Source organism: Otolemur garnettii, unplaced genomic scaffold (genome assembly GCF_000181295.1).
Source record: "Otolemur garnettii isolate 467f Iridium unplaced genomic scaffold, OtoGar3 scaffold00077, whole genome shotgun sequence".
Classification (NCBI taxonomy): Eukaryota; Metazoa; Chordata; class Mammalia; order Primates; family Galagidae; genus Otolemur; species Otolemur garnettii.
The window spans coordinates 7,583,228-7,602,833 of record NW_003852472.1 but is presented as its reverse complement, the minus strand read 5'-3'; the positions used below and the strand labels follow the sequence as shown (position 1 = coordinate 7,602,833).

The 19,606-nt window shown below is 43.0% G+C and overlaps 1 protein-coding gene across 3 annotated transcripts in view; it reads left to right on the top strand.

Moving 5' to 3' along the window:
* Positions 1-19,606, top strand: part of CALN1 (calneuron 1) — a 501,474-nt gene that overhangs the window by 406,752 nt on the left and 75,116 nt on the right. The window lies entirely within an intron of this gene.

The following is a 19,606-nucleotide window of genomic DNA, read 5'->3' as shown; positions in this document are numbered from 1 at the left end:
AAAAAAAAAAAAAAAAAAATTTCATGGCACATCTAAGATCCTCTTGCTGAGAACTGAAAAATCACTGGTTTACATAAAGATATGACCATTTCCAGAAATAGTTGAAAGGCAGGTCATAATATAAATTTATTTCATTTTTAATCACTCTAAAAATAATTGACCCTTTACACTGGCAACACTAGTTGTAAGGTATTGTGTGTTTGTAGCACATGTAAAAGTTAAATGTATGGTACCATTAGAACAAAAGATGGTAGAGAATAACTGGTAGAGAAATACTATTTGGGGACTCTTAGACTAATACCTTTGTATTATTTGAATGTAAATAATTGAACCCAAACTGTTGAAAACTCAAGTTACAGATATTATGAAGGCAGAGAAAGGAAACAGCATGCAGAGGGAAACAAAATAAGGTAAGGCTACTTACAAGCCAGAACTTAGATCCACAACTTTCAAATGTCCTTTTATCTGAGATAATACATGAGATCATAGGTTGGGAAGACCCTTTTGATACGCTCAAGAGTTTGGGGCATGTTCTGGTTCCTAAGGATAAGGGATTCATAGATGTTTGTTTTGTTATGCATCATACCTTTGCAAGTAAGATATAAACATTCTTTGGTATATAATAAATATTATATTAACATTTTAAAGATTAATTTCACACCTTCCACCAAAGATGGAAGGTGTTTGATAGCTGGAAATGCAGCTCTGAGGTGAGGTTTCCTGGCCACTGCAAATCTGTTTTGGGCTGCATACTTATGGCTGCATAGCCATCAAAGACAGTGCTAATAGTGGTGATTTTTAAAAAAATCAAATGGTAGGGTGGCGCCTGTGGCTCAGTGGGTAGTGTGCTGGCCCCATATACTGAGGGTGGTGGGTTTGAACCCAGCCCTGGCCAAACTGCAACAAAAAAATAGCCAGGCATTGTGGTGGGCGCCTGTAGTCCTAGCTACTCGGGAGGCTGAGGCAAGAGAATCACCTAAGCCCAGGAATTGGAGGTTGCTATGAGCTGTGATGCCACAGCACTCCACCGAGGGCAACAAAATAAAACTCTGTCTCTAAAAAAGAAAAATCAAATGGTAGTGGGGGTTCGGAGAGGGGGCAGCATTGTCGTTTGTGACTCTCTAAAAAAGAGAGGGGGTTTCTATCTGGGCATCTCCAGGAGGGATATGAAGCATCTTTATGTATACTCTTCTAATTTTTTAGAGATTCTGAAAATTATATAAGAATGTTATTGCTGATCCAGGTCAGTGCTCTAAATTTTCTGGGCACCCAGGAAAAACAATGAGCTACCTTTTTATTTAAATTAGATAATCACAGGAATCCATCAGGAAGGCAGAAGGCTCCAGGTGGAATTGGTTTAATGAAGGATTTGGAATAATAGACTAAGACTTCTGTCTGGACCTTGCCAAAATGACATAACAATTGAGGTTAATTGGAAGAGTCGCAAATGTGTTCTTCCCCTTTTCATCACAAGTGCACTGGGGGAAGCCACCATTTCCTAAATAAAATGCCCCTTCCTTCAAGCTAGCTAGTGCTTGTTTGAAGCCATTGATTACGTCTGTGTTTTTACAGGGCCTGGGAGAACTGAACAGCCAAATAAAACCAAGAAGAGAACACAGAAGTAATTGTTCTGAGGTTGGCTGTAGGCTTTTTCTGTCAGAAAGAACAGATGAGTGTAGAGTGTCTTTTCTACATTGGGCGGTAAAAAGTCCACCGAGAGGCTTTGTGCTTGTTTACCCACAGAGGACAGCAGCCAAGGCTGGGACTAAAATAAATTTTGTGGAGTACCAACAATTACCCATTTCTTAGTCTTGGAAATTAAGTGGTAAAAGTTGTTTGGATGTGCTGAATACATATATGTGTATATATATTCCATATATACACACACATTATACATGTTTATATACACACACGCAACATGTTTCTATACAGACATTTATATATTTACAAGTGCACTCCACTTTAAACAAAAGGAATAGCTGAAACCATCACTAATTAGTTAGAATTGTAGGCAAACCCTGTGGGTCCCAGTTTCAAGTCCCTGAATGCATCCAGTCATTCATTCATTCATTCAGGAGGCAGTTAATTCATGCTCCGTTTGCACAGGCATGGGCACAGGCACAGTGCCATGCCATCTTACACAAATGTGAGCCAGATATTACATGCAGACACTTCACAACCTGCTAAAGAGACAGCAAGGAAGGAATTACAGTTGACTCTTGGTTACACCGTTTCTTTTATTTTCTCCTAGCACTTTTCTCAATTTGTTATCTGCCTTACGCACCCATTTACCTGTTGGGTGGCTGCAGCCCTCAACAGACTATAAGCTCCTTCCTTGGTGGCCATCCGATCTCTACTTGGCTAACAGTTCCATATCCAGCTTCCAGCCACTTGGTACAAATGCCCTGATTGTTGATTAATGGAAACGTGCTACTGGTACCAAGGGGGGAATTACCTAACCCATCCTGGGAGTACAGGGACAACTTTACAGAGAAAATGATGCCCAGGTTGAATGTCAAGGATGTATCTGGGGGATCGAAGTGAGGGAGAATTTTCAAGGCCAAGGATAGATGATGTGTCTCAGGCTAGACACAGGAGAGGGCTCTTCCTTCCCTACTTAAAAAATCCTGCAGATTGGCTGGGAAGGGTGGTGGCTCATACCTCTAATGTCAGTGCTTTGGGAGGCCAAGGTGGGAAGATTTCTTGAAGCCAGGAGTTTGAGGCTGGCCTAGTTAACATGATGAGACTCTGTCTCTATAAAAAAATTTTTTTTATTAGCTTGGCATGGTGGTAGGCACGTGAGTCCCAGCTATTACAGATGCTGGGGACTGGAGGACATGAGCCCATGAGTTCAAGGTGGCAGAAATCTGTGATTTTTGCCACTGTACTCCAGCCTAAGTGACAAAGTGGGACCCTGTCTCAAAAAAAGATAAAAGAAAAGAATACCCACAGATTAGGATTCTTTCCACTCTAAATGCTATAATTTTAATTCTAACATATTAGACATTTCTATTTTCAAAGCTGCTATTTTAAATAGCTTATTTTTCAATCACTAGAGGGAATCAGGTTACTCTGCAGATTACAGCACCTCACTTAGGAAAATCAGTCTATCCAGATAACGTATACATTAAGACTGTTTTTTCTTTTCTTCTTTCTATTCCCATTTTTATAATTGTAATATTTCAGGGAATCCTTTTGTGCCGAGGTTTGAATGTCAGTAATCAAGAATCATTGGAGAACTACCGGAAAGAAACTCTACTAGAAGGCTGAGGGAGGAACAAATCTATATAAGTGATAAGGTTCTTGCAACCAGTTCAGCTTACAAATTAGCCAATAATAATGAAAGGAAATGCTTTAAGCAGATATTACATGCCAGGCATATGTGCTCAGTGAAACTACCCTATGGAGAAAGTATGCTTTATGTCCATTGTACAGATGAGTAAACTGTCCATCAAAGATATTAAGTAACTTGTCCAAATCCAACAGTAACTAAGTGATGGAGACAAGATTTTAAAACCATGTGTGTTTGTCTTTTAAGGCCAAGCCTTCATAAGCCTTTTACAGGCCAGAACAGGTGTGCCTGATGAGTGGGGCCCTGGTATAAACCTGTCTTTCTAAAACTGTCATCCTTAGATCTCATTCTGCAGGAAGTACAGAGTGGTCTTATACTCTTTGGGTAAATAAATTTGGAACACTGTAAACAGCTTGTTCTATTGCCAGTCTTAGCAGAGCCAGTAGTACACTTAGGACCATGTACCTTTGGAAAGTGGAGAAGAGCATATGTCACTTCACAAACTTTTTTTGATCACAGAATTCTTCTCTCTCCCTTCCCCATAGTGAGCTGCTTGCTGTGCTTCTCAGAACCAGGTTCAAGAACGCAGTTGGGAGATCCTGACATAGATAATAAATGTCCCTTCATAGACCTAAGGGATCCTTTTTAGTGTGAGTTCACCTTCATCTAGGTCAGCGGTTCTCAACCTGTGGGTCACAACCCACAGGAACTGTATAAAAGGGCCATGGCATTAGGAAGGTTGAGAACCACTGGTCTAGGTCTTCTCGAACCACGTGTAACTTTATACCATCACCTCATAGCATCCCTGTGGATTTGAATTGGTAGGTGGGGGAGTTGTTTTTTTTGTGGGTATTTTTTTCAATCTTGTCTCTCTTTTGCTAACCCTCCTCTGACTCTCTCAGGGCCCTGGTTTTCTGCACTCTCCGTATCTCTTTGCATGGTTCTGTTAGAGCTATAATTGTTCAGAATTATAATGTTTCCTTCACCTCCTGCCAGTGTTGAGATCAGAGACTGTCTTTTTTTATAAGGATCCCTACCACCTAACACAATGACCAGTGCATAGTAGGCACTCAGTCATGCTTGATGGATATGAATGAATGGAGTCAGTCAGCCACACTGATTTGGGCATGAGTGAGTTAAATGAGTTCAAAGAGCTGGATCGGGGCCAGCTGGTGGAGAGCCTTACATTCAAGGCTTTGACGTTTTTACCTTATCATGTAGGCAGTGTGAAGCCTTTAAAAGACTTTGAGTGGGAAATTTGAATACGATATTTTAAAATGGCATTTAAAGAAGATGAATCGGGGAGGCCAGTCTGAAGACAAGATGTCTGTTAAGAAGTGTGGCAGCATCAGGCATTAGGTGGTAACAGCAGGGACAGCCCTCCTTGCTTATTTATAGAATTGGCTTTAAATGAATGATGAGGTGAGAGTTTTAAATATATTTCTTTCAAAAAGCAGAGGCCATTATAGAGCAGTGTAAGGGACATAAAGATGAAAAATACATAGCCTTTGCTCTCCAAAGTCTCTTCGGAAAGATCGATCCAGGATGCACACAAATTATGGTAAACCGTAAGCATGTTATATACAGGGACAAAAAATTAAAAAGAAATGGAACTTCCAAATGAGGAGGTCTGGGAATATCTCATAAAGGAGAGAGGACGTGAATGTGGCCTTAAGAGATGGCTAGGATTCTAAGAGACTGGGGCCTGGGTTAAGCATTTGCTGGACACCAACAATGACCCTTCCCTAGTGGCTCTCAGCAAATGTCCTTGGTTTAGGCCGGTTCAGGTTGAACCTCTCCCTTCTGGGAATATGCATTTTCTGAGAATGTGAGGGGATCTTTGTCCCTCAGCTTTCTTTGAGAATTTTAGGCCTAGGACTAACTATCTATCCTTCCAGGGGTTCCCCTTAAATCATCAGAAACTCTATGAGAGCTGAGTGATTCTTCCCACTTTACAGCTGAAGGAAGTTAAGGCAGGGCGAGGATAATGTACTTGCTTAGTTTCAGTCGGATTAGGTCATTATTGAGAAAGCCTGATTCACCCACAGATATCATTTCAAAGGGAATTTTTGTTAGTAACCTGCCATACAACTCGTTGAGAGTCTCTAGCTGGACAAAGGTGACGAAAGACACTTTGTTCTCAGGTCCTCCTAAAAATAATGGAGCCAGGTAACACACACGCATGTGTATGGCATGTTATATTGGCGAGGGTGGCGGTGAGTGCATTACTTCTGTGCTTCCCAAAGCACTTACCCATGCACTATTTAGTCTGTTCCATATGCCATTCCTATCTTCTGGGCAAGTCAGAGATTCTTATCCTCATTTAATAGATGAGGAAACTGGGACAGAATGAGGAACTGAAGAGAATCCTTCTGTAACGTGTGCCATCAATCCTAAATGCATTTGCTTATGAGTCTGGATTTTCAAACCATAGGGTTTCTTTTATTCCCCCAGTTTTACTGACAAAGTTGTTTGATTGACAAATAAAAAGCATATATATTCAAGGTGTACAATGTGATGATTTGATACACACATACATTGTGCGATGATTAGTACACTCAAATTAATGAAAGCATGCATCGCCACCCATAGTCACCATTTCCTGTGTGTGAGGCGTCTGCTGCTCTGAGCCTGAGGTTTCCACATCTCTGGGAAGCACCTTCTGAGAAAGCCTATTTCTCCTAGGCGACGATGTCCATTATCTGTAGAGGAAAGGTATTTGTCTGCTTTGCAAGGTATAAGGTGGAAAATGAGGCCTTTTGTCCTTGACGTCCCGTGGGAGGCCCTCGCTCTGATAAAGAGCGCAGCGGTCCTCAGACACCAGCGTGCTGCCACTTTAGGAAGCTGCCTGTGGGAAAGCACTTCTGTGGTTGTCCAGAACCTGTGTCACCCCGACCCCTTCTTCACCTCTTCCCACTCTGTGCCTGACTCTGCTGCTCATTCTTTAAACATTCACATTGGCATCCATGCTATTCTCCTCTCACCATCTCCTCTGGGGAAGGAACCCACATCCCACCTCCCCTGGTCATCTCTCCTTCCCTGGACTAGGAATGCTCGACTGACTGCCGGCTACGTTTGTGCCTCTAGTAACACAAGGGGCTCTTTCTATACTGAAGTCCTAGGCAACTTCTGTGGGTGAAACCCTTTGGGTTTCTAAGACCCACCTCCGATTTTGGCTCAAGTGTCACCTCTCATGTTTAGAAACAAACAGACCAGCCTTTCCTCAATGTTGGTTTCCAGAGAAATTCGCTATCTTGTGATCTGCTGGACCAGGGGTGAGGGTGGAGGGAGAGAGCGAGAAGGGAAAATGCTCTTGCAGTTTCACTTTAATTCATCCCCAGAAGTGGTGGGGCTCGGTTGGGCCGTTTAGCTGCTAGACTCATGTTGCTGCAGATTTCTTGCATGTGTGTCTTCTAAAATGGATGTAATACATTAAACAGGTGCCCCTGCATCCGGGCTTTGGGAGGGTGGGTCTTCTTTCCAGAGGAATCCCAGCCTGAGCCTCCTAAGGGGAGTTCCTTATCCTCAGGGCCCAGCTCTACCTCTTGGGCAGATTAGTTTTTCTTATCTGTATTTCTTTCTGTAGTTGCTTGGCATCTGCCAGGCTCTGTCCCTTTTCCTAGACATTCAGTTTCACAGCCTTATGTGATTACCTTGAGAGGACAGAGTGGAAAAGGAGAAAGAGACTGTCAAAAGTCTAATTGGCTCACCTCTCTTCAAAAGGAAGTGCCATGGAAATGGCCGGGCGGCTTTTCTCATTTCTGAGAGAGTCAGCACACGTGTTGCTGACAGTTCATCCTCTCTCGGGCTCTTGTTGCCCTGAGGAGCTTGAATCCAGGATACAGTGCAATCAGGCCTCAAATGGAGAGTTAAAGCTGTGAAGAGGAGAAAACTCAGGCCTTCCTGACAGTTGTCCTGCAGAGCCCCTAATCCCTTTCAGACATTGCTTAAACAACACACAGAAGCGGTCATGCCCCAGTGTCCTGTTGCCACCACACTCTACTTTAGGGTTCTTAGGCTTCAGTAGGAGCTTCAGGGGGAGCTCCTGAAGTATTGTTGGAGAAATGCCAATTCTGCTGCTTACTAGCTTGTGCCCTTGGACCGGCCACTTAACTTCAGCCCGTCATTTCTGTCATCTGTAGATAGGCCAGGGACCTGATTCCTGACCCCCGTTCAGGGTTGTGATGAAGATCCGATGGACAGTGTGCAGTAAAACCTTCTGCAGCTTGTACGATGCTGTGGGCAGGGAAGGAGGGCCGCCACCATCATCCTTTTTAGTAAAAAAGCGGAGCCTGGCTCTGTGACTGTAATTAGGACTTGTTGATCTCCTAGCTGAAACATCGTCCCCAGGGCATTGCTGACCTTCTGGTCTTGTGAAGAATTCCCCACTAGAGGAGTTAGTGGAAGCTCAGCCCATAGCATCCTAAGATTGTCTAAAAGGTTCTGCCTAGCACAGAGCCGAGAGCTCCCTTGTAGCAGTCTAAATGACTTACTGTGGGCCTCCGCGCCCCAGCCTGGCAAGCCCTTCGTCCCTCTTTTTTTTTTTTACCCCTTTTCCTTTCCTCCTTCCTGGTGAGAAGTTGTCAGCAGCATCCAGATGTGATGAAGTAGCCCTGGGTGATTGTGCACATGTTGATTTGGGCACCACCCTTTATGGGAAATGTTCTTTCCCTATTAAGGTTGATAAAGTGGATAAACACTTAAACACAGGCAGTTCATCGCCTGTGAGGGTTTGCACTGACTATCCCCCCAACAAGCCTCCACTTTATAGGTGCTGGCTCACCCCCCAGCTCAACACCCCACGGCTTCGCTCCAAGGAATTCTGGCTCAACTGCAGCCCCGGATGAGCCTGTCAAGTCAGTCGCAGCTGAAACTGCTGAGCCTGAGAATGTCATGAGCAGATTGTTTTTACAAGCCCACGTCCTGGAACCCAATACTGAAAACCAAACTCAGAGCTGCCAGATCAATAGTTAGGGCCATAATGGAATCATTGGACACGGATTCCCAGGGTGCAGGGGCTAATCCGACCCCGGAGCCCGCCGTGTCCTGACTTAGACACGTTGCTTCTCCGGTTGTACAGACATAACTTCCTTTCTGCCAAATTCTTGGTTTTGCTCTCTGGTGCCAAGGTCAGCAGGAACTCAATTAATCTACTGGGTGAGTCCTACCTGGGAAGTAGCCAGAATTGGGGAAAGAAGATTGTTGTACAAGTTCCCTATCTTGTGTCAAAGATGGAGAAGTTTCAAGTCACATTTCTGGTACTGATAACAAACAAGCGCCAGTTCTGTGTGGGCAGAGTCTCTGCTTTTAAGTCTGCGAGTAGAACAGTTGCTACTGTGTTAAACAGGAAAACTGCATTCGAGACACTCGAGAACCTAGAGCAGCTACACTTTCCGAATGCTGAGCAGTTTGGTTCCATAGGGCACCGTGTCTGGCATCCTCAACTGAGATCCTTAGAGCCGTGATCCCCAGCCTCTTTGGTACCAGGGACTGGTTTCATGGAAGACGATTTTTCCACAGACTGGGGAGTGAAGGAATGGTTTAGGGGTGATTCAAGTACATTACATTTTTTGTGTACTTTATTTTATTATTATTACATTGTAATAGATAATGAAATCATTACACAACTCACCATAATGCAGAATCAGTGGGAAACCTGAGCTTGTTTTCTTAAACTAGACAGCCCCTAGCTGTCCTAGCTAGCATCACCATCTCAGCTCTACCTCAGATCATCAGGCATTAGATTCTCATAAGGAGCATGCAGCCTGGAGCCCTTGTGTGTGCAGTTTATAGTAGGGTTCATGTTCCTTTGAAAATCTAAGGCTGCCTGCTGTTGCCATGACTGGAGACAGAGCTCAGGTGGTGATGTGAGTGGTGTGGGGCGGCTGTAAATACAGATGAAGCTTTGCTGGCTCACCTGCTGCTGTGCAGCCCGGTTCCCAACGGGTCACAGACCAATACCAATCCTCAGCCCAAGGGAAGTGCACGAGGCCTTTGGCCCAGCGAAAAGTCTCAGATTCCACAGTAGAGCCCTTAGACAATAAAGATCTTCTAAAATCTCTGGGCAACCAGGTCTCTGTTCTGCTTAACCAGCCACTTAAACCTTTCCCTTCTCATCTCATCCTGAGCACTACCAGGCACAAAAATTGACTCCAAAATGTGAGCCTTTTTTGTTTAGTCCTAGAGTCAAGAGGCCAAGAAGTTAGGATTGAGCCCTTCCCAGGCAGTCCAGTGAGCTTTGTAGAAAGGGAAAAAGGAAAACCCACAACCAGAGGCTGCCCTCTGACCACCAGACCCTGGAACCAACACTCCCTTCACCCCCTGACCATGGTCTTCTGGGATTTGGTGAAGGCCTTTCACGTGTGTAGAAGACAAAGTGTCACTCTTACCCCCAAGGGAACTTAGTCTTCATCTTTACTTTTACCAGGGCAGGATAGCCTGAAAAATCTCTATTTTGTAAATGTAAGAGAAAGAGCCTATGGCAGTTAAAAGCAGGGAGAATAACGTGTACAGAGAGGCCCTTCTGATTTAGTGAGTCACCCATATCTCAGCACATCACCTTCATTACAGGCAGAATTCTAATCAGAGGTAAAAGTTATTCACAGGAAAAATCATCTCATTTTTCAACCCTCCACCCACCTACAGAGAAATACTGAGGATTTCTGCCCAGCTCCTGGAGTTCTTCTAATCAGAGGCAGAGAGCTGAGGTTTTATAATAATCATTACTTTTATTGATATTAGTAGATCACGATGTTCTGGAAGTGTCGGGTTCTTCTGCCTCTTGGGTAGTGAGCTGACATATAAATAAAGGGCCCCAGCGAATCCCCAAGCACTAATGGGCCTACTTGTGACAAATAGGCATCAGGTGAGTAGTTAGCGTGATGGGTGACATGAGCCAGTCGTGCTGCTGAGACAAATCCCCAGGGTGGTGGCATGTCCTCAGATTGATGCCAGGACCTCTGCACATTGGAAATGTAAAATGTAAGCAATCCATGATTCCCTGGGCTAATGTGATTCCAGGAGAACGCAGAGGGTTGACAGGTTATTTGTCAAAGCATGGGACCTGGTTTGAGTTTCAATCAGGTACCCCAAACGCAGAGTTTATGCTTGTTTCAGCAATCCCAAAATGGCATAGTCATGGTCCACTGGAGGCAAAAAGGACTTTGAAGGTCAACATGTCCCAGACCCTCATTTTACAGATGCGTTTTGGGGTTTGTTCAAGTGCACACAACAAGAGAGGTGCTGCTCTTCCCCATCACCCCAGCGAGTCTAGACCTGTCTGTCTGGTCTGCAGTGCCCAGCAAATAAATCATGTCAGTTGGGCGTCAGTTTTGGCTCTTGTTTTCTGTTTGGGAAAACGTGGGGTACAAGTAACAGAAATCGTCTTTCTAAGCAGAAAGCTGTATTGGGCTGTATGGGGAAGGTATTAGTAGCCCTCAGGTCAATAGACAAGCTGGATAAACAAGCTGAAAAAAAGGGTCGGGAAATAAGAGTGGCTTCAGAGGGGACCAGGTGGCAGAACATTACTGACCACGTTAGCAAAGGGGAGGCTGCCAGAGGGAGGAGCCCTTTCTTCTGTTCTTTTATAACTCTACTCAAGAGCCAGCATCTCTGGAGAAACTTTGACCTCCAGATCCAGTTAGTTCCCTGGTATTGCAGGTAAATAGACATCATTTGGGATTGTGTAGTACAAGCATTCTGTGGACTGCATACAGTTGGCCCAGCCTGAGTCACCTGCTTGTTGGGTGTAGATCCTGGACAGCTAGATGCAACACACACCCTGTATAGACATTACTAGTGTTCACCAATATTTTCTAATCTCCTGGGCTTCCAGCATATGAGAGGAATACCCTTCCCAAACCCCAAAACCTAAACATAGCCACGCGGCTTGATTTGGCTCATGCAACTTGAACAGAAGTGATGCGGGTTGGTTTGGGGATGGAAGCCTTCAAGAACTGGGGTGTGGTTTTCCACTCATCTTTTCCCCACTGTGACAAACTCTCAGGCCCAGGGTGGACACAGCAGCATCATAAGATGATGGAATTTCTGTCAGTTTGGGTCTCGAAGGTATTGTCATCAACTGAGCCTTTGGGATGTTATAACTGACAGCGTCACCTAGAGGATCCAAACTGATGCATCCCCTCTACCCAGTGTTCTAGAGTGTTCATAGAAAGAGAAGCAAGTGATGTCAAATGTCCCACCACGCAGCCTGGGGAGAAATCTGCCTTGCAGCTTAAAACACTGCAAGTGTGATGAAAAGCTGGGCTAGCCTGGCCTTGTGTCCCAGTCCCGTTCAGTCGCACATCTGCCTAATTTCATCCAGTCAACCTGAGGTGCCCAGACTTCAAGGATGAATATGGGATAGGAAGCCAAGGTGCCCAGGATGTGAGGTGCAAAATGACCCCACCAGCAGCGCCCAGTGTTCGTGTAAAAGAGGAAGCAGTCATGTGCTCACGTAGGAAGCATACACGCATTTCTACATACATGATCTTTAGCTCAAGGAAGTTATGTCTGACCAGTAAAGCTGGTTTTAAATAGTGAGAAACTCAAAATTAAATATCATATAGAAGTTATAATGTTTCCAGAAATGAAACATGAGCAGACATCAAAGTGCCCAACAAGACATTGCTGTATCCCCTGAGGATCATCTCTGAACGTGAAATTAAGAGCCCCCTGATGTGTCCCAGATCAAAGACTCAAGTTGATTTGTCCATCCCGGCGTGGACATGAGTGCCTTAATGTCATCCTACTCAAGCCGTCAGTGGTTCACCCACTGTTGAAGTCTCTACCTTGGTTCCTTTCACCACAAGCAGAGCATTTCTGGGTTTGCTCTTCCTCTTTAAGGATATGGTAAAGAATACCAAGCAGGCCCAGGGGAGAGAGTTTTGAATAACAACAGCCTCCTTAAGCATTGTTATGTTTATTTTTCAGGGCACTGTCCCCTCCTTTTACGGTGCCTGCTTTTCTTCTACATCAGTAAACTTTGAAAGTTAAGCGGAGAATTTTTATCTTCCATTCCTGGCCAAGCTTCCAGGGTCACCTTTAGGTTTGGTCTTTGTCCAGGATTCTCAGAAACCTTTCGATGTTAACTTTTTGATTTATGTTCTGTCTCCATTTTTGGCATCGAAAGCAGCTATCCTTGACCAAATGCCGTGCTCTGTGATTGGGTCTAAATTGGAAGAAAGATAAGTCCAAAGAAAAACAGCAGGATTTAAAAACAAAAATGGTATAAGCATAGGAGAAGGATCAGGTTTTGCGACACTTGACGCTTAAATTTGTGAGAGAAGGGGGCCAAAACGTGGATGACTTTGGATAGAGATTAGGGACAGAGGAGACCACTGAGAGGGCCAAAGGTCAGATGGAGAGAACAGGCTTCCATCCAAGCTAGCTAGACATGTGAGGGAGAAGCCAGGAAAAATCATGCATCTGAAGGGTGGCAGGACCAAGCAAAAATGATTAGAACAATTATCCCAAACCTAACCCCAAACCCACAATACTCTGGTATATGAACATTTCTGATTCAAAAGAGCAGTGGCTCCATACCGCCACACACACGCATATGCTTGTATAATTGTTTGTTATTCTTTTATCTCCAGGGACAGGATATCATCAAATCTAACGCTTTTGAATACAAAATAAATAGCATGACAAGTCATTTTATAGACTGGTACAAGAACTATCAGGGTGTGTGCTACACATTACAAATACCAGCTCCCAAATGGGAATTGAATTGTTTTCATCTTCTCAGTATGTTCATATCTGAGAATTTGCAGATAGAGCACTAAATATTGTTCCTGGTACATAATAAGTGCTTCGAACAGGTTAGCTACCGTTGTTATTTCAAAGTCATTTCATTCTCAGCAACAGCTGGAAAAGTTAAGTATTATTATTTGTAAAAGTTGGGAAGATGGAGGCCAAGAAGTTAAGTCATTGGCTCCTAATCACACAGGAGAGAAGACCTGAAATCAGAGTCTGGGTCTTCTTCTGACTCCACACCAGATTGTCACTCACTGTGCCATTCTGCTGGTGCTGTGCCCCGGCGCGGTGTTCATTATAGCTGATGCAGGGAGAGTTGCTAACCTTTGAAAAAAATAATGCAAATGATGGGCCTGTTCACATCGCGCCTCCCCCCAAATTTGTCCTTCCACTTTGCCACCCAAAGATGTGTAACGATGGCTTCCCAGGGAGAGAAGCGTGGCATTCTGAAGACCCTTGCAATGGAACACATCAAACCTTCATTAAGTTGTGTGTCGGGGTTTTTTAAACTTCATTTCTGTTTAAAAATAAATTGATTTAGCAATTTGCACAGTGCCTCCCTAGACCATACTTTATGAAGTGGAACAATCACTTAGATGTTCAATTATCCGAAGCAGAAAAGGACAGAGGAAGCAGGATCACACCACGCCCAGAGCCCAGCTCCCCACCACAGCCTGCCGGGTGGCCTGGGAAGCATACTGCGAATGGCAGGGCAGCCCAGGCCTCGCCCCTTCACCTGGGTCACCGGAACCAGGTGGGGACACCTCCTGATCCAGATGCAGGAAGGTAGCAAGTGGAGCAGAGCTGCAGGCCCAAAGCACATACAGCCGTTCTTTTTGAAAAAAGGATGGCCGAACTTGGTTTGCCACCTGAGCAAACCCATCTGTAACCTCAGCCATACCAAGCCTGGCCTGCTTCTGTTCAGCTCTAAAACTGAGGATCCCCAGCCTCACTCTGTCTGAACGCTGGGTTTACTTGCTTCATTTATTTCATTCCTTTATTTCATTCTCCTGAAAGCTTGCATTATTTTGTTTGCCCGTTTGATTGGTTTCTTATCTCATTGTCCAGCCTGCTCCCCCACACCATAAGCTTGTCGGTGCTCGACCCCATCAGGATGGGGTCACCGTGGGATCCCCAGCACATACCGTACCGGTGCCTGGTCTGTCATCCCTGCACTGTATCTGTTGATGAACGAGCTGTTCCATCTGCCTTTCTCCCGGGCTCCCAACCACGGTGCCTGACCTGACCTTCGCCTGAGCCTACGGCCCTGGACTTCAATACTCCAGTAACTTCTGTATTCCTCCCCAAATTCTGAATCTCATAAGCACCTCTCCACCCAAGTCTCTGGATCAGTGTCTGAACTCTTTGCCCACTGGCTCATGGCCCCAGAAATAAATCCTCTACATCTAAATTGCACTTCCCAAAGCCTGGAAAGTGGAAAGTTCCGCTCAGCTGCTGCCAGATTCCACAGCATCAGGTATTTATATTAACGATCACCAGAACCTGCTGGAGAGGTGGCACCGACGAAGCTGCTTCCAGCCACGGTCGGGAGTGTCCTTTTCATGGCACTAATCACTAGAACTTTTTTAGAATGATTCCTTTTTCACTTTAGAGGAAACATTCCAGCTGCTTCTGGTCACTGGATTCGTTTTACAGGTACATCAGGCCCTGGAGTCTTGATGGAGTTTGTCTCCCGCCCTCGAGAGTGTGTGTGTCCTGTCAAGATCTCCAGCCTACTAAGCCACTTTCTGCTCATCTGGATGAGTGAGCGCAGCGCACTATTGATGGAGTGGATCAGTGAGGTGTCCCGTGGGGTGTCCAAGGGGGCCAGATCTCTTTGGACTGCATAATGACAGAGGGCAGGGGAGTTAATACAGTCCTGAATCAAAACTGTAAATGTCACTCTTTCCACATGGATGTGAACTTCTTTTAAAAAAGAATTTTAACAGATACATTGTGTTTGCTGTGTGTGACACGATGCTATGAAATACATAGACATTGTGCCATGGTTAAATCTAGCAAATGGATGACCTCAAACAGTTATTATTTTATAGAGAGAGCACTTAGCATTAACTCTTGCATTTTTCAAGAAAACAGTGTATCCTCTGGTCTAATCTCTTTGCTGTACAGTACACCTCTTAAGTTTATCCCTCCAGTGCCGCTGTCATCATGTGTCCCTTCACCAATGCCTCTCTAGCTCCCTCTCCCCATGGCCACTTCAGCCTCTAGTAACCACGCTCTTCTCTCCACACTATCTTAGATTCCACATTGAGTGATGTTATGCATGTCCTCTTGCCTTTCTGCATCACATTTCTCTTAACATAATGTCCTCCTGGTTCACCCACATTAGGATTTTCCTCTTTTTTTTGAGACAGAGTCTCAGTCTATCACCCAAGCTAACGTGCCGTCATGTCAGCCTAGCTCACAGCAACCTCAAACTCCTGGGTTCCAGTGATCCTCCTGCCTCAGCCTCCAGAGTAGCTGAGACTGTAGGGGCACACCATGACTCCATTTTTTTTCTGTTTTTAGTAGGGATGGGGTCTCACTCTTGCTCAGGCTGATATCAATCTCTTGAGCTGAATCCAGCCTCCTGCCTCAGCTCCCCAGAGTGCTAGGATTATAGGCCTGAGCCACTGAGCCTGGCCTGGATTTCCTTCTTTTCCATGGCTGAATAGTATTCCTTTGTGAATATACATAGGTTACTACAAACTGTGTTATGTTCCCTTATGTCACTTGCAAGAAGTACAGTCAACAGTGTCCTCTTTGATTCACTTGTGCAAGTTTCAACTTGCTCAGCTTATCGGTGCTGCTGGGAAAGCTTCATGTTTCCATTTGTGCGTATTTTATGTTTCTTGACTTTTGTGTATCTCAAACTTTCATAATGACCCATGCACACTACATTTTCTTTATTCGGTCATCCGTTGGTGTACACTTAGGTTGATCTTGGCTATTGTGAGTGGTGCTGCAGCAGACAGGGAGGTGAAGTTTTCTCTTTGATGTGCTGATCTTATTTCCTTTGGGTATACTATATGCCCACTAGTGAGATTGCTGGATCATAGGGTAGTTGTGTTCTTAGATTATTGAGAAACCTCCTCACATACAAACGAATAGTGGCTGTATTCATTTATATTCCCATTGAGCGGGTAGAGGTTTCCTTTTCTCTACATCTTCCCCAATGCTTATTGTTCTCTTTTTGATTATAGACATCCTAACTAGAGTGAAGTGACAGCTCATTGTGGTTTTGATTGGCATTTCCCTGATGATATTGAGTATTTCTTCACATACCTGTTGGCCCTTCATGCATCTTCTTTTGAAAAATGGCTATTTAGGTCTTTTGCCTATTTTTGAATCATGTTATTTATTTTTTTGTTATAGTGTTCTTATGTATTTTATCAGATGCATAACTTGCAACTGTATTTTCTTCTATTCTGTAGGTTGTCTCTTTGCTGATTGTTTCTTTTGAAGTGCAGAAACTTTTTATTTTGATATAATCCCATTTGCCTATTTTTGCTTTTGTTGCCTGTGTTTTTGAGGTCTTATCCAAAATATTACTGCATAGACTAATGTCATGGAGCTTTTCTCCTGTGTTTTCTTCTAGTAGTTTCATAGTTTTACATTTAAGTCTTCAGTCCATTTTGAGTTAATTTCTGTACATAGTGTGAAATAAGGGTCTAATTTCATTCTTCTGCCTCCAGTCTTCCCAATGTCATTTATTAAAGATACTGTTCTTTCCCCATTGTGTGCTCTTGGCACTTTTATCAAAAATCAATGGCTTTAAATACACAGATTTATTTCCATGCTTTCTATTCTGTTCTATTGGTCTGTGTGACTGTATGCCAGTGTATGCTGTTTTGTTTTACTATAGCTTTGTAGTATACTTTGAAGTCAGGTAGTGTGACAGATTCCACTTTAAACACTAGAATTTTTTTAAACGTATTGCCAATTTTGTGATTTTTTTAAAAATAGTTTCTCATTTAAATTTTCCATTTAAAAAATTACCATTAAGATTTGCATGTTCTTTTTCTGTACTTTAACTGTTATTTTTGTCAAGCTATAAAAGCTCTAATACTTAGGATGTTCAATGTTTGTCACGGTCACAGAACATGTTTTTGCAAGTTTGTTATTACATTTTAGTTTTCTTTCTCCTATTTTTTGCCATGATAAAAAAAATTTTATTTACTCCATTGCTTTTATGATTAAAACTTTTCCTCTTACACAACTTCTTTCTCTCACTCTGCCTCCCAGGCCCCCTGTACACACACTTTTTATAAAATGTCAAGTAATAATGCCAACCTTACCAGGGACAAGTCAAAAAGTCACCTATCCTTCAGATTTTTATGGTTTATAGTTTGATTTAGTAAGACTGAATTCTTCAGTCCTCCTAGAATTTCCCTTATTTATGCAATCAGGGATTCACATGATTTTCCCCACCAGAGAACCAAATATCCTCTTCATATATGTATGGACATAAGCCACACCACAGACTCATACGTTCATTATTTTGCCATTATCACACTGTGTCAATTATTCTAAACTAGATTATGAGCTTTCATATCTGGAGACCCAGTCCTCTCACATTATTCTTCCTTGTTTATTTATTCATATGAACTTTAGAATGATTTTTTTTTCTAATTCCAAAACAAATATCATTGAGATGTTTACTAAATTACTTTAAGGACCTTTCTGACATAGGCACTTGCCATTCAGGAATGTGGAAGGGCTCTGTAAATATTTATTTTTCCTTTATAAATTTCAGTAGCGGTTTTCACTATTTTCCATAAAAGCCCCATTTACTTCTTGTTGTTGGTATTATTATTTGACATTTTCTAAAAGGTGTGTGTTACAGGGGGCCTGGGAGGCAGAGTGAGAGAGAGAAGTTGTGTGTTTGTTGTGAATGGAATTTTTTTCCTTTATGTTTTAGTCTTTGCTGTAGAGACACCACTGGGTTGTGCTGAGTTCTAGTCGATCTATGGCGTCTTAGTCTCTTAGGTTTCATAAATATATGAGGGCTGTCCAGAAAGTATCCAGCCATTGTTAATACTATTTTTCACATGACATGGCTGGATACTTTCTGAACACCCTTTATGATTCGATAATGATAATTTGCCTTTAATTTCTAATAATTTCACCCCTTATTTCTGAAGTAAATGTAAACTCTGGCAAATATTCAGTTCCCCATTAATAGTGAGACAATATTATTTCATTGTCTTCTTGCTTCTGTTGTTGCTGAGATGAAAACTCTGAACATTATTTCTTGAGGTTAATCCGTTTGTTGTCAGTCTCTTTATTGCTTCCTGGAGGGTAACCTCTTATTTTTTTCTCTGGCTATTTTTTTTTTTTTTTGCATTTTTCACTTTTACTATGATGTGTTTAGTTGTCTATTTCTTTTTATGTATCTCCCTGGGGCTTTATTTGGCCTCTTCAAACCATGGAATGCATATCTTGGGTTTTAAATCCTCACGGATTTCCTCTACCTCATTCTCTCTCCTGTCCTTCCGGGACTCCAGAGCAGTGCTTTTCAATCTTTTTTATCTCCCAGCACACTTGAACCTATAGTTAAACTTCTGTGGCACATTTAAATTATATTGATAAAACGAAAGAGTAAATAAAAGAATATACTTACTGTGCTTTGAACTTTTTTTGAAAACAATTTAATTAATGATCTTTAAAAATCTTTGCAGCACACCTAAGATCCTCCCAGGGAACACCAGTGTGCCATGGCATCCCAGTTGAAAATCACTGCTCTAGATTTATAACCGATCTTCTCACGATTTCCTCAGTGTCTCTTAGACTCTGTTACATCTACACGTTTCATTCAGGAGTATTCCTTCTGATCTAAATTTCGGTTCCTAAATTCTTTTATCATCTGCCTCTAATCTGCTGTCATACCTATTCATTGAGTTTTTGATTTGGGGTCATTGTATTCTCAGTTATATCACTTCCACATTTTTAACTTGCAGTGTCTATGCTATTTTTGACAGTTTTCAATTGATTGCCAGCATTCTCAAGCTCTGTTTCTTTCTCCATGCCCACTGTAAATAAGCCATGTTGTTTTATAGTCTGTTGGAAGTCCCTGCAGGTCTGTTTCTGTTCTCTGTTGTTTCTACTGGTTCTGGCTCATAGCACATTTGCTCTTCATGTGCCACATTATTTTTGACTGTTTTATAGGCACTGGATTTGAACACAGCATATAGAAAGATTTTGAGGCCTAAGATACTATCTTCCTCAGCCCTTCTTCTCATTTCCCAGAGCAGGGTCACTTTACATCCTGTGATGATAAGTAAATGTTCAGTGCTATTTTCAGAGTAGTTTTCCAGAGGTTCAAGGTAGGATTATTGTTTTCTGTTTTTTCATCCTTTTTTTTTTTTATTGTTGGGGAATCATTGAGGGTACAATGAGCCAGGTTATGCTGCTAGCGTTTGCTGGGTGAAGTCCCTCTATTAATAGTGTCCCATCCCCAAGAGGTGTGTCACACACGGTGGCCCCACACACCCTCCTTTCTTCCCTCTCTCTCCCCTTCCACTCCCCAACTCCCCACCATGTACTAGTTAGTATCAG